The 14,571-nt window shown below is 48.7% G+C and overlaps 1 protein-coding gene across 5 annotated transcripts in view; it reads right to left on the reverse strand.

Annotated features, from left to right (window-relative positions):
• The window catches only part of CCZ1 (CCZ1 vacuolar protein trafficking and biogenesis associated), a 249,034-nt gene extending 244,068 nt beyond the window's left edge, over nt 1-4,966 (reverse strand). For 3 of the 5 annotated variants that reach the window (XM_078665156.1, XM_078665159.1, XM_078665154.1), the window contains exon 1: nt 4,838-4,956. The gene's annotated coding sequence lies outside the window, so the exon portion shown is untranslated. Of the gene's footprint in view, nt 1-4,837 lie in introns of all 5 variants that reach the window. The other 2 variants (XM_078665158.1, XM_078665155.1) reach the window with 1 other exon arrangement.
• Nucleotides 4,967-14,571: the final 9,605 nt, after the last annotated feature.

Genomic DNA, 14,571 nt, shown 5'->3' on the forward strand with positions numbered 1-14,571 from the left:
GCCTCAAATCAATTTAGAAAACTCTCACCTTCCCATAAAAAATGTGTATGTTATATTTGTGAGTTAAATAAAATATTTAATAATGTGTGCAGTTGTAGGATGAATGTTTCGTTGCATAATATTGTGCATTGTTTAACGGTTCAAATCCTCGAAATTTCTCAGCTCGGGGTGCTCGAATTTCCTATAATGATTCTATTGAGCACTGAATTTCAGTACTGATTAAATAGGGGTCCACATAAATCAAAAGGATAAGAACCACTGCGCTTGGGTATTTGAAACAAGAACCTGAATTTCTCAAATGCTTCTTGTTCTCTATCTGTACACAGCTAACCTAGAAATAAGACTGCTGTAGAAAAATGACAATGGCATGGTTGTTAGAGAGAGTTGGTACTCAACAAAAAATATATTTTGCTAAGAATTACTCTGTTAATGGCTATATTTATCTTCGACTTATAGCTGCTATGTAGAAGAAATATATGACTTACAACAGCTGCCTGGCAGTCTCTTTTTGCTACTGAAGACGCAAGAACTCCCAGAATAATTTAGCTTCTTACTAAGGGAGATGTTTAGGGACCGGCACAAACCATGGGCACTAAAACTCTATGGCGCAAATAACACTTGTGCTAGTGTTTTTTAAATTGTGCGACAGATTTATACATCAGTGGAAGAAAAGGGCAATAATATGTGCAAAGCATGTTGGTGTTCACTTCATGAATGTTATTTCTACATTTTACAGGAATTGCACTTGCATTTACCATCAGCTAAGAGTGCAGTGCAAACGTAAGCTATGAGCAATACCACATTGCACCCAGCTGTAAACTGGCACTTGGGCGTGCACCAGCTTTAGGTTTACAGCCCGATTCTAAACGAGGCCATAACTGCCATGTCTTGTATTGGCATGGGTAACACGACTCTCAATACAGCCAAGATCCCAGGGAATGATGTTAATTTCGAACATGGAACAAAACACATGAGGTTAAAAGTTGACTCAATAGCCTTTATTAGGGTGGTATCAAGATGCTCTTTGACCCCGGTCAGGCACTGGGATATGTTTGGAACAATGACATGTTGGAAGGGATGCCAGACAAGGGGTTCTATGACTTATATGTGGGTCTTGGCCCACGGACCATAAATTCTGTGTGGCCCTGGTGAATCTCAAAAGAAATCATGAATTTCCCTCCCGCTGGACACTGAGGTGGTCCTGTGAGATCATCTGGGGAGGATAGGATATGCTCACCTATGGGATGCCTCCTTACCCAATACCTTCTAGTAGGAACACTAACTATGGCCCATTACTGGAAGCAGTAGACTCCTCCACTACTGGGTTTTGTGGTGGACACAGGTCTGGCATATCTACTTGATTGAAAGATTGACTGAAGTACAAGGCAACAAAATGATGAAATAAGAATATGCAAAACGCAGAACTCTCTAGCTCCTCCTTAGTCAGAAATCTGACACACTATGCTATTACAGAACCTGAGCCTAAGCGCTACGGTTTCTTCAATGCTGGTGTCTACAAAAATAACAATTCGATTAATACTTTTCACACGCCTCAGGCCTCCAGTCTAGGTACAGAGTCTGTGCTTTAATCACTCAAAAGAACACACCTATTTTAAGCCTTTATCTTCCAACTACTTGAGAGCTACCAGGTTCGGTTCTTACACCTCAAAGGTACCAGAAATAGAAATTATGTTGTCAGTGCTGACTAAGGTATTTGCTACTGTGCAAAGTGTTTAGGAGTTTTACAAAGTTTCAATATGTTCTTTATAAAAGGTCTTCTGACCCAAATACAAACCTACCTCCCAAAAACATGGATGTTCCCGCCCCCGAAAGCTGGCAAGCAAACCATCCCACAACTAGGGGTTGCAAGTACAGTATCTGGTATTCGATGGTGGGGATACGAGTCATGGGACAGCACTAGACCGAAGGATTTCTATTGGGTAACTAAGGGTGGTTTTGGAGCCCGTCCACCACAATACCTTCAAGGGGGAGAAGGTATTTAAATAGCTGTTTAAACTTTCAGACGGAGAATCGCAGTTGGATTATTTATTTTTTACCGCAAAAGGCAACTACAGGTCCAGGGGCACTGACTCTCACAGCCAACACAAAGCTGGAGATAAGAGGTGTGGAGCTCAAGCGTTAAAATATTGGGAATTGTTTCATGGATTTCCACACAGTCAATGGTTACTGAATCAGGGCAGTAGATGGAACCAAGGTGTGGTAAGTTTTGAGATTACTGGGGTCAACTACAGGCTCACTTATTCTTCCCTGAAGCAAAGTTGGAAGTCAGGGGCAAAGTAAGCTTACCAACCATGACGAGACAAACAACTCTTCTTCTGGGCCAGAAGTAAGGAAGAGAGATGTTCTTCATTTTTCCATCTTGCTTAGTAGCTGAATGACTTTACGTCTTGGAGCGGCAAGCCCTCACGATGGCTCCCACAGGTCATCACAGGCATCTGGCTGACAAATCTAAACAGTTCATTGTGTCTTGATGCTGCTGCTTGCCCCAGGACAGTAGCCCTCCTAATATTCTGAAGTCTGTTTTGCGAGGGTCAACCCGATTCTTAATTGCTGAACACCTCCCTGGATTCAGCTACTGTCCCGAAGAGGTGGAAACAGGCCACCCTGCTACATCTGCTAAAAAAAATTAAAAAATTTATATCCTAAGTCACTCTGCAATTTTAGACCAATCTCCCTTCTTCCTGCAGCAGTCAGGATGTTGAAGAAGGCGGTCAATAAACAACAATGCCTGTTCCTGTTGCCTGTTCCTTACTCTTCCATGACACTTAGTCTGGGTTTTGGCCAGGGTATAGCACTGAATCCGCCCTTCTGAAGGTTTCAGGATTTACCAAGCTCAACATTGACCAGGGTGCTTCAACTATGGTTGTTCTTTTAGATTTGTTCTCAGCATTTGACAGGGTCTCGCACCTCATTCTGTTAAACAGACTGGTGAAGACTGGAATACAACGGAACGTATTGTCCTGCCTTAAATCCTACTTGGAGGATAGATCTCAGGCAGTGCTCTTTGCTCCCTTTATTTCAGACTCCCAAGTATGGCGTGCCTCAGGACTCAGCCTTGAGCCCCAATCTTTTTTTATGTCTATTTGTAGCTCCTGGCTAAGTTGGTTGAATCCTGGGGTCTAAAGGGCATTTCTTACGCTGATGACACTCAGCTTCTTCTGTACTTTCAGGACGAGGCATCTGATGCCTGAATTCCTTCAATAACTGCTTAAAAGCAGGAGGCGAATGGAAAGGGGCTTCAAACTCAATTCCGTTCAAATGGAAATTCTATTTTTCAGCACAAGCAAGATTCTTGACTCTCTCAGCACATGGCTGTTGGAGTTGAAGATACCTCCCACTCCCTCTTCCTATGTAAGAAATCAGGGTGTTAAATTCGATTCAGCTTTGTCTTTTGAACTGCAGGGCAAAGCGGTCTTGGCTAGCTGCTTGATACTTGAAGTCCCTGAGAAGGATGTTACATATGGTTCCTTTTGAGTCCTGAAAGACTATTGTCCATGCCCAAGTTACCTCGAAATTGGACTACGCCAACAGTATTTATCTGGGCTTGCCAGCTTAGCTACTGCAATGGTTGCAGATCTAAAATGCAGCTGTGCACCTTATTCTTAAGTTCCCTCTACGCCTGTTGGTTTCTGCTCATCTCTGCCATCTGCATAGGCTTCCCTAATCAGTTGCATCAAATTTAAGGCTTTAATCTTTGCTTACAGAGATTAGGAACATAAGGGACCTCTGTGTTTGAGATGTAAACTTAAGACCTGCTGTGAGGGTAGATCCCTGAGATCTAACTCACTGAAGCTCCTGCATGTCTTGAGGATCCATAAGACTAGGATCAGTGGGTGTTTGAAATTCGCTTACAACAACTCTTTGTTTTGCACCTTCAGAATTGTTATTTAGGAACGGTCTGAAGACACATCTGTTTGATGCTTAGGCCGATGCACAAGTCTGCTAGCCAGTTTATTTTGGTGGACCTGTTGCTAGCGCCAGGACGCTCCTTTGGGAGTAGCCACACGCTTTAAAAATGCCATTGTATTGTATTTTATTGTAAATTCCTTCATACTGCTAGGCTGTCCTCTCCTTGGTGCTGCTGTCCATTGACCCCTCTCAAAGCAGGCAGGGCTTACCCTCTTGCAAGGAACTTTCAACAGAGTTCCTAATAGAGTTGGTGTTGTTAATTGACAGTCACATCTCTTGTTCATCCTTAGAAGAATATAAAGCCGAGTCTTTGCCTTCAGGTATTAAATACTGCTACCACACTACTGACATCAGAGCAGAACATCCTCTCTGCTTGGGCTGTGGCTTGCCAGAATTATGCGAGTATAGTACTAGTCTTAGTAACTTTGCTTTTATGTTTATTGCTGGCAAAGGATGAGTCATTGAAGCACCAGTGGGTTCTATCCTTCCAGCAATTAACTTATGATGTCAACTGCCTTCGCACATGGAGTATGGCTTGTGACAAGTTTCTCCCTCTGAAATCTGTAAAAGAATGTAATCCTGGGTATCATTATGCATGCAAAATGCACTACTCACAGTGTTTTTGTTTATTTTATTTTGTAGTCATAAGAAGCATTCTTTATTTCTGTTTCCTTGTTATTTATACAAAATGGATGTTTGGGGGTCTTGGAACTGCAACAGGTGCTCCCAAACACGTTGCACCAACTCAGAAGCTTGGTTTGAAGCACTCGAGTCAACTGTCACCAACACCAGTAAACTGCCGTCGGTTCAGCTGCTACGCGTGCTTCAAAACACGTGAGCAGAGAACTATCAAAGAGGCAAAAGAGAGAGAAGCAATGCTTAGCCTCTCAGCAGATTGTTCACTTACCTGTGCTCCTGCGTCTCAGCGGCAAGATTTTCGGACGCCTGCTTTTCCGGCTGCAGCGGGTCCTGTCTTCATTCTCCGTCCGTACTGCTCCAGGCGACCTGCAGTTTCCGGTAACTGCCTGACTTCCGGAGGAGTTTCTTCTTCCGATCTCGGCTCTCCCAGCTTCCGGTTCCTGAAAAATATTAGAAAGAACAAGCATTAGCAATGCAGTAGGTCTAGACTAGTATTTGCGAAAGTTTAAGCTATTGATATTGTAATGACAAACCCTTTTATGTATCTGTTTTTAAAACAACGCATACATAAAAGGCATTATCATTTACAATGCCAGTAGCTCAAACTCTCATAAATGCTAGACCTATTGCATTGCAAATGCTTGTCTAGTTTGCCTGCAGAGTAGATGCAAGGAGGATTTTTTTCCATCAATTACACTGTGCTGTTCAACTAAAAAAAGATACTATTTCACATTGTTCGCTTTTGGCAAATAATTCTGTTTATCTCTGACAAAAAAGCAACTTTTACAGCAAATGACACACTCAACCAGAGGCACAACTAGAGCCACATTTCAGGGGGGGCTAAGAAAAAATGTAGGGGGGGTGGGGCTGAATCTCTAAGCAATAGGCAGAGTGGAGCTGCAGGGGCTCTTAGAAAGGGGGAAATAACAACAATGCCTCATTAACAAGCAAACGGTCTTTAAAAGACCTGTGAAGTACTCGGTGCGGCTGTGTGTGTGCCCGGGAAGCTGCCTCATCCCGGGCTGCCACACACGATGGGGGGGTGGGGCTTGACTGATGCCCTTTGAGTCCAATGGGCGTTGCGCGCCTGCTCACAACTACATACCACACAGTAAACACACAGACACCTCACGCACAGAAGCATAACCACGTACCACGCAGTATGCACCAAACACACTTTACAAAGTGTCAACACACAGCACATGCCTAGATCTTACACATATAAAGCACAAACACACACACAGAGCCCACACTATTGGTATCAATAGCACAAAATTAAATACTCAAGACCAGCATCAGCAACATGAAGAAAATACAAAGACACATATGGAGACACAAACGCACACAGCCACAGAGATAAAGCCCACAACATTGTTGCAGCAATTTTTTTAAATCCTTTTCTGTGGAGGCGGTGTTAACATATTCCAAGCTGTGATCAACGCGGCCTGAGGCACTAATTGGAAATGTTTCCCACAGAATTTACGAAACATTTTCAGGTGTAAGTGATAGGAGCTAGCCATAAGATGTTAAACCTTTTATGCTTTATGCATGAGAAATGTACTTGAAAAGCACATCAGATCCTCCAAGATGTCCTGAGGTGTGTGCATTATGGGGACGTCCGACCGTCCGGGAGGCTCGCACCCGCGGGAGTTTTGGGCTGCGTGGTGCAGTCCGGGCTCAATTGTTCTCTGGTTGGGCTCCTTTTGGGCTCTCTGCGGGGGCTTAAAACCGGCCATTTCCTAAACCGTGTCACCATTTTGGAAGGTGACACGGCGGCCGTTTTCTGTAAGCATAGGGAAAGGGTTTTTTCCATAGTTAGGTAGGAAAGTTAGGCAGGTGCAGGCAGACATGTGCTGTAACGACGCCCGGGTACAGGAAGCCATGAGGCTTCTGGCAGAGGCAGGCTGCATGGACCTCGTTCTAGGCCATGAAGAGCACTCAGCCCTGCTGCCGCGCCGTGCTGCGCTGTGGAGGGCATGGCCGCTGCAATACTGGTGTGTTCCTCGCTGCGGGGAGGCCCAAAAAAGACGACTGTGGAGGTATATGGTGGGGCCCGCGGAGCCAAGGCGTTTCCCTCGAAGATGGAAAAGAGGAGTGGTAGCGCCACGAGGCGCCCACCCCTGACATTCTTGGAGGGAAAGGGAGGGGCGGCACATGCAAATAAGTACCATAAGCGCCGCGCGTCTGTTTCCGCCGCGGGTGCCACAAGTGAGCAGGGAACTTGTTGGGCGCTTAGTGGGCAAGGGCCAGTGGGGGGTGATGATGAGCTGGGGGGCCATGGAAGGTCAGGTGGGAAGGCCCAGAAGGAGTTACAGGATTTGGGGAGGGGGGGTCTGGTGAAGAAAAGGTTTAGGGACAGGCAAGAGGACACAAAGGGGGAGGAGGTTGGGGGCCCCAGCTGGTTAGTGGGGATGAGTAAGTAGAGGAGGGGGGTCCAGGTACGGGGCGGTTGCGGCTCTGAACATCAGAGGGTGGTTGGACAGGGCCCCCTGGGGGGTGAGGGACAAGTGGTCAGTGGAAGGGGGGTGGGTGCAAGGGGGTCCGGGGGGGCACGGAGGGATGCCTGGGGGGGAGGATGGATGACACGGTTTCCAGATGGGCGGAGAGAAGGCTAACTAAGCTGCTAGAGTGGAGCGAGGGGAGGAGGAATGGTGGGGGAGAGACCACCGCCAGTCCGAGTATATGGGTGTAAGGGGTCAGGAGGGGGGTGGGCCTTGCAAAAAGGGGGGGACACTCGGCGGGCCGGGCAGGGGAGGGGTCGGATTGGGGGGTGTTGGGGAACCCAGGGGGGTTACCGCAGGCACCCAATTTGGGGTCTCCGGTATGGAGGGGTATTGGTAGTGGTGCCCGGTCCAGGGGCAGGAAGGGACAGATAGAGACACTAACCATGGCATGCCAGACCTTCCATTTTCTACGCAGGATCAGCAAGCGCGGGACGCCCAATCTGCTGGTGAGTCGCATGCGGCTCCTCAATACCGGGAGGAAGCGAAGACAGGGTCCAGGGCGGCCAGATGGAGCACGGCAAGGGACCATAACAGCAAAGATGACAGGAGGACTGAGGGGGTCACGTCTGGGCGACAGCCCAGTGGGGCGGAGTTGCCCACTAGAGCGGCGGTGGTGACGGTGTACGGGCAAAAAGGAATGCTGCGGCAGGCAGCGCTTTTGAATACTTGGTACCAGACAGGGTAGTACAAAGAGAAATGATCACATCTGGGCGACAGCCCGGATGGGCAGAGGTGCCCTCCAGGGCAGCGGTGACGGAGTGTGGGCAAAAAAGGAAAGCTGAAGCGTAAAGCACGATAGACAGATTGTTGCATGAGGCAAGGCACACGTGTGTAACAAGAGTAGAAGAAGAGGGGGGTGGGAGGACATCCCATTAGATTATGAGGAGGATAGTGTAGAGAAGGGGGAAATAGTGGACGAAGAAAGGGGGAGCAAGTAATCTTGTGCCTAGTATGTTACAGGATGCCGGACAAGATGCGGAGTGCGCGGCTATGCCATAGACGACTCAACCCTCTGTGACAATGGTTAGGCGGTTGGATCCGGTGAGAACACAGACCTTGATGCCAGGTAAGAAAGGGGGCAGGGTAGCATTGCTAGCCCAAAACGGAGGGTTTCCACGGGGACGGATGCCAGGGGTGACGAAGGGGACAGCGAGATAAAATTATGCAAGGAAAGATACATTAGGGACACAGGGGTGGGTACAGAAGGGCAGAAGATGGGAAATGAGGTAGAGAAGGGCAGGGCAGGGGGGACGACAGACGACACAGTACAGGACTCGAAGCGACTAAGGGTTTAGGTGGGGAAAAAGGTTACGGGGGAATGGTCAGTTGACGGAGGGCAAAGAAAGTAAAGAGATGAGATTGCCCAAAATGCCGTACATGGGAGTGACAAAATCATTGGGGGCGCAACTCCTGTTAGCCACAAATGAAACAAGCATTGGAAATGCAATAGGTCTCGCATTAGAAAAGTTGGAGTTATTGGTCTTGTAAATGACATATTTTATTTATTTGTTGGTTTTTAAAATTGCTAAATTGATGGCTTTGTCATTTACAATGCCAATAGTTATAACTTTCGCGAATGTGACACCTATAGCATTTGGAATGCAACATGTTTTGTATTTACGTGACTTAGATGGCAGCTCTGGTCGTTAGGCCACATCTCTAGAGAGCAGGAGAGTGCAGCAGGGGAGAGAAGCACAGCAATGCAATAGGTCTCGCATTAGGAAAGTTTGAGCTATTGGTATTGTAAAGGACACATTTTTTATTTATGTGCTTGTTTTGAAAATAGCGAAATTAATAGCTTTGTTATTTACAATGCCAATAGTTTTATCTTTCGCAAATGTGACACCTATTGTAACACAATATGTGTTGTGAGGGTGAGTGAGGGTGAGGGTGAGGGGTTGAGGGTGAGGGGTTGAGGGTGAGTGAGGGTGAGGGGTTGAGGGTGAGTGAGGGTGAGTGGTTGAGGGTGAGGGGTTGAGGGTGAGTGAGGGTGAGGGTGAGGGGTTGAGGTTGAGTGAGGGTGAGGGGTTGAGGTTGAGTGAGGGTGAGGGGTTGAGGGTGAGTGAGGGTGAGGGGTTGAGGGTGAGTGAGGGGTTGAGGGTGAGTGAGGGTGAGGGTGAGTGAGGGTGAGGGTGAGTGAGGGTGAGGGGTTGAGGGTGAGTGAGGGTGAGGGTGAGTGAGGGTGAGGGGTTGAGGGTGAGTGAGGGTGAGTGAGGGTGAGGGTGAGTGAGGGTGAGGGTGAGTGAGGGTGAGGGGTTGAGGGTGAGTGAGGGTGAGTGAGGGTGAGGGGTTGAGGGTGAGTGAGGGTGAGGGGTTGAGGGTGAGGGTGAGTGAGGGTGAGGGGTTGAGGGTGAGGGGTTGAGGGTGAGTGAGGGTGAGGGGTTGAGGGTGAGTGAGGGTGAGGGGTTGAGGGTGAGTGAGGGTGAGGGTGAGTGAGTGAGGGTGAGGGGTTGAGGGTGAGTGGGGGTGAGGGTGAGTGAGGGTGAGTGAGGGTGAGTGAGGGTGAGTGAGGGTGAGGGTGAGTGAGGGTGAGGGTGAGTGAGGGTGAGTGAGGGTGAGGGTGAGTGAGGGTGAGTGAGGGTGAGGGGTTGAGGGTGAGTGAGGGTGAGGGTGAGTGAGGGTGAGTGAGGGTGAATGAGGGTGAGGGTGAATGAGGGTGAGTGAGGGTGAGGGTGAGTGAGGGTGAGGGTGAGTGAGGGTGAGGGTGAGGGGTGGGTTGAGGGTGAGTGGGGTTGAGGGTGAGTGAGGGTGAGTGAGGGTGAGGGGTTGAGGGTGAGTGAGGGTGAGGGGTTGAGGGTGGTTGAGGGTGGTTGAGGGTGAGTGAGGTTGAGGGTGAGTGAGGGTGAGGGGTTGAGGGTGAGGGTGAGGGGTTGAGGGTGGGTGAGGGGTTGAGGGTGGGTGAGGGTGAGGGGTTGAGGGTGGGTGAGGGTGAGGGGTTGAGGGTGGGTGAGGGTGAGGGGTTGAGGGTGAGTGAGGGTGAGGGTGAGGGGTTGAGGGTGAGTGAGGGTGAGGGGTTGAGGGTGAGTGTGAGTGAGTGTGAGGGTGAGGGTGAGGGGGTGAGGGTGAGGGGTTGAGGGTGAGTAAGGGGGTGAGGGTGAGTGAGGGGGTGAGGGGTTGAGGGTGAGGGGGTGAGTGAGGGGTTGAGGGTGAGGGGGTGAGGGTGAGGGGTTGAGGGTGAGGGTGTGAGGGTGAGGGGTTGAGATGGGTCCATATAAGGTTCCAAAGGCGAGGCCTATTGGCTATGCCAGTGCTTGTTTTATTATTACAGTTTTCTGTTTTATTTTTAGCAGTATTTGAATCACGAGTTAATTTCCCTGTAACTGTCTGACACGAACCTCGAACAATTATATGAGCTATGTGCATGTTGTACTATTTTGGAAATCTTGAAAAACTCAAATAACAGATTCAAACAAAAAAATCACTACATCGTTACGTGCTTCATGTGCAGATTTTGAACCCCACATCCTACTGCCTTGAGTCTATTGCGCGCGCTGTTCCAAGCTGTGCACGTCAGCCTCCTGAGACATTTGTGTACCAATGCGTGCCGTCATGGTTGTGTGACGTTTTCTCCGTGCATGCTGGGAATGTCACACACGCTCAGTATAATGTGCTTGAGTAGAGTGCGCTAAATATAGACAACCTTTCACTGCTCACACAGTTTATTATTGCAACAGAAGCTTATATGCAGGAACGCATTGAGGCAACTTTCAAGACTTAACTAGCTTTGAGGTGTGTTTGACTTGTTAAAGTATGGCTTCAAATAAGTTATTTAATCATTAACCCAGTCCATTTCTCCAGATTCCTGGTAAACCACAGGTCAAATGGCAACTGTGATTTAGAGCATATGAGAACTGTATTATCGCAAATGATGGAAAAGATATCTCACCTGAAAGAAAAACAAGAAAGGAAACAAGACGGAGGGCATTGCTGTGGGGAGGGGGGGGGGAGGAGAAATGCACACGGCGGGCAGGGGAGGGGGCGGAGCGGGGAGAGCGGCATGAGGGTGTGAAGCAGCCGGGGCCTTTGAAGTGAAGCTAAGCTTCACTTCAAAGGTGTGGGAGGAGTGCGGCTGAGGGAACAGACGGCGATTTGGTGATGTGCACGCGCATTTTAGGTCAATGCGCTTGCGCATTGACCTAAAAGTCACGGGCACAGCACCAAATCGCCACAGTTAGGTAAACTTTGTTTAAAGCCCTATAGTCTCGCTTCTCTCAATGCGCATGCGCATTGATAGGTCACGAGACCTAAAAATCTGGAAGGGCGAGTATGTAGACATGTTGAAGCTCCTCCACAGAGAATTGCGATCCAAGGAGGGGTCGAAGGAGAAGGAGCTCGAATTATCCCGCTGGCCCAGGGTGCCCTCGACAATAGAGAACTGGACGGCAGCCTTTTTAATTTTCGCAAGTGTTTACTGCAAAAAATATCCGGATAGATCTGTGGCCTTGTTTAAATATATGGATGTAGTTAGGAGGGCACAACTGACGTACGGGGGTTACGCGTGGTCCCACTATGATGGGGAGTTTCACACCAGGCTAGCATGGGACCCGAGACAAAAGGGGGGGAAATTGACACAGATCTGTACCAACCGATGATGGGGGTAGTTAAATTCAGGAATACAATGTACACGGCCAGTGATTTGCCGTTAAAGCTGGCAGGGGGAGGTACAGGGGTCTGTTGGTATAATAACAAAGGCACCTGTGCCTGGGATTATTGCAGATTTCGGCATGAATGCTCGAAATGTGCAGGAAGACATCCATTGGTCCAGTGTTTCGGGCCTGGCAGGGCAGCAGGGGCTGCCACACCAGAATGCAAATGGCAGACAGCAGGGGATGGGAGGCAGGGGAGACCAAGGGGCACAGGGTTACATGGGAAAAGGCTCATACACCCATTAGGCTGGATTGCTTAGAGGCCTGGTTAGCACATTATCCACGAGAACAGGAAGCGCGAATTCTGAGCGCGGGTTTCAGGGAAGGTTTTAAATTGGGGTAGAGGGACCGAGGTTGGAAAGATGGACAGAGAACCTGAAGTCAGTGGCAGCTCACAAGCAGTCGTTTGGTAGAAATTGCAAACAGGGGTACAGGAAGGGGGCATGGAGGGGCCATTTGCAGCTAGCCCGCTAAAGGACTTGATTATTTCTCCTGTTCGGGTGGTGCCGAAAAAGGAGAGGGGCCAGTATCGCCTAATTCAGCACTTGTCATGGCCTCAAGGGGAGGTCATTAAACAATTCCATTTCGGATGACTTGACGTCAGTGTGGTACTCCTCAGTGGACGTAGCCAGGGCCCTGTTGGTGAAGGTAGGCACAGGGGCCAAGATGGCAAAATGTGACATTAAGGCTGCCTTCCGGCTGTTGCCAGTATAACTGGAGGATTTCCAGTTGCTGGGCATTCAGGTGGATGGGAACATCTTTGTGGATAAGGCCTTACTCATGGGGTGTTCAATATCATGTGCGCTTTTTGTGAAGTTCAGTAAATTTTTGCAGTGGGTTTTCTCTTGGAATACTGGAAAAGAGACGGTGACACACTACCTTGATTACTTTTGCCTGGTGGGCCGGCAAGGTTCGACGGACTGCCAGCAGCAGCTGGACAGTTTCCAGAAGATCATGGGGACACTGGGTGTCCCGCTAGCGCCAGAAAAGACAAAAGGTCCAAGCACTGTGCTGTCATTTCTGGGGATTGAACTAGACCCTGTGGCCACGGAGGCCAGGTTGCCGGAGGATAAAAAACTGCACATGAGGTTGATGATTAATGACATGCTGGCCAAAAAGAAAGTGACAGTGAAGATTGTACAAGTGTTACATGGGCATTTGAACATTGCTTGCAGGGTAGTGAGAGTGGGATAGACATTTTGCAGGAGACTGAGCAGGTCACTGGCATGCCTCACGTTGCCACATCACCACATGCATCTGTCGGCAGGGACAAAGGAAGACTTAAGGGTGTGGTGCAAGTTCCTTGAAAAATTCAATGGGATACCCATGTCTGCTCCAGAGGAGTGGGAATGGAATTCTCAGATATTCACGGACGCTGCCAGAGCATGCGGGTTCGGACTGTACTGGCGGGGAAAATGATGTGTCGAAGAGTGGCCGCAGCATTGGAATGGTGGGGGCAGGAGCATCGCTTTCCTAGAATTGTTACCCCTAGTAGTGGTGGTCACGCTGTGGGGGCAGAGGCTAGCGCACAAGAGGGTCACTTTCAGGGTAGACAACATGGCAGTGGTGCAGATGGTCAACAGGCAGTCAGCAAGGGATGAGCAGTTCTTGAAGTTACTGACAGTATTCATGTTAAGTTGCTTAAAGTACGACATTCAGTTCAGGGCGCAGCACATCCAATGTGTAGACAATGACATTGCAGATGCTTTGTCTCATTTGCAGTGGGAGAGGTTCCATGGGCTGGTCACGGAGGCGGAAATGCACAAGACATTGGTGCCCAAAGGAATGTGGTCGGTAGGAGAAAAGGGATGCTGCAACTGGTGGTAGGGTCGTTAGCTCTTTCCAAGAGGAGGGCTTACGGACTCGCGTGGCAGGAATTCCTGTAGGGAGGTGCGAAGAGGAGGCCTGGGACGTGGGCTAAGGAAGAGGATGTAATGTAATGTAATGTAATTCATTCTTATATGGCGCAGGCTTCACTCCAAGGAGCATCTTGGCGCTTTGATAAGACTTACGCAATACGACAGGGGCCACTCTGCGTTAACTGGGGGTAGCACTACGGGTGTTGGATCATATTAGGCTTTTACATAGAGTGTTCGATAGGCCATATATCCATGTTTTGAGGTTCTTCCTGAACGCTGTTTCCATGGAGATTTGGAGGAGATACAGGGGCAGTTTATTCCAGGCCTTTGCGCCTAGGACCGCCAGGGCCTTTCCTCCTCTGGTTTTCAGTCTAAAATTAGGGATGGTAAGAAGGTTAGCGTTGGCCGATCTGAGAGTACGTGAGGGAGTATAGCATTTAAACATATTCTAAATGTAGCCAGGCCCTCTTCCATGGTAGGCCCTGAAAGTGATTAAAATAATTTTAAACAGGACCCTTTTATGTATCGGCAGCCAGTGTAGAATGTCCATTGCCGCCGTGGCGGATGACTTTCTATTCCATCCTAGCACCATTCTTGCCGCTGCATGTTGTACCATTTGTAGTTTATGGCAGACCGTCCTATTTGTCCCTGCATAGAGACAGTTGCAGTAATCTAGGCGCGATGTGTAATGAGCGCTACTGCGACCATTTTTCGTGCTGGGAATGGTATTAGGTCGAAGAATTTTCTTAGCCCCTTTATAATGCCAAACAACGTTCCTGCCACACCTACTGCTTGCTGTTTAAATGTTAGGGCCGAGTCAAATTTGATCCCTAAGTTTCTGACTGATGTTACGGGATTGGGGGGGGGGGCGGTGGCATCCTCCGGCCACCATAATGTGGGACTGAACGAATTGTCTTTTCCATATGCCAGAATCTCGGTTTTCTCTGTATTATATTTCAGATGGTTGTCGCTCATCCATTGGAATGTAGCTGT

This window comes from Lissotriton helveticus, chromosome 10 (assembly GCF_964261635.1).
Source record: "Lissotriton helveticus chromosome 10, aLisHel1.1, whole genome shotgun sequence".
NCBI lineage: Eukaryota > Metazoa > Chordata > Amphibia > Caudata > Salamandridae > Lissotriton > Lissotriton helveticus.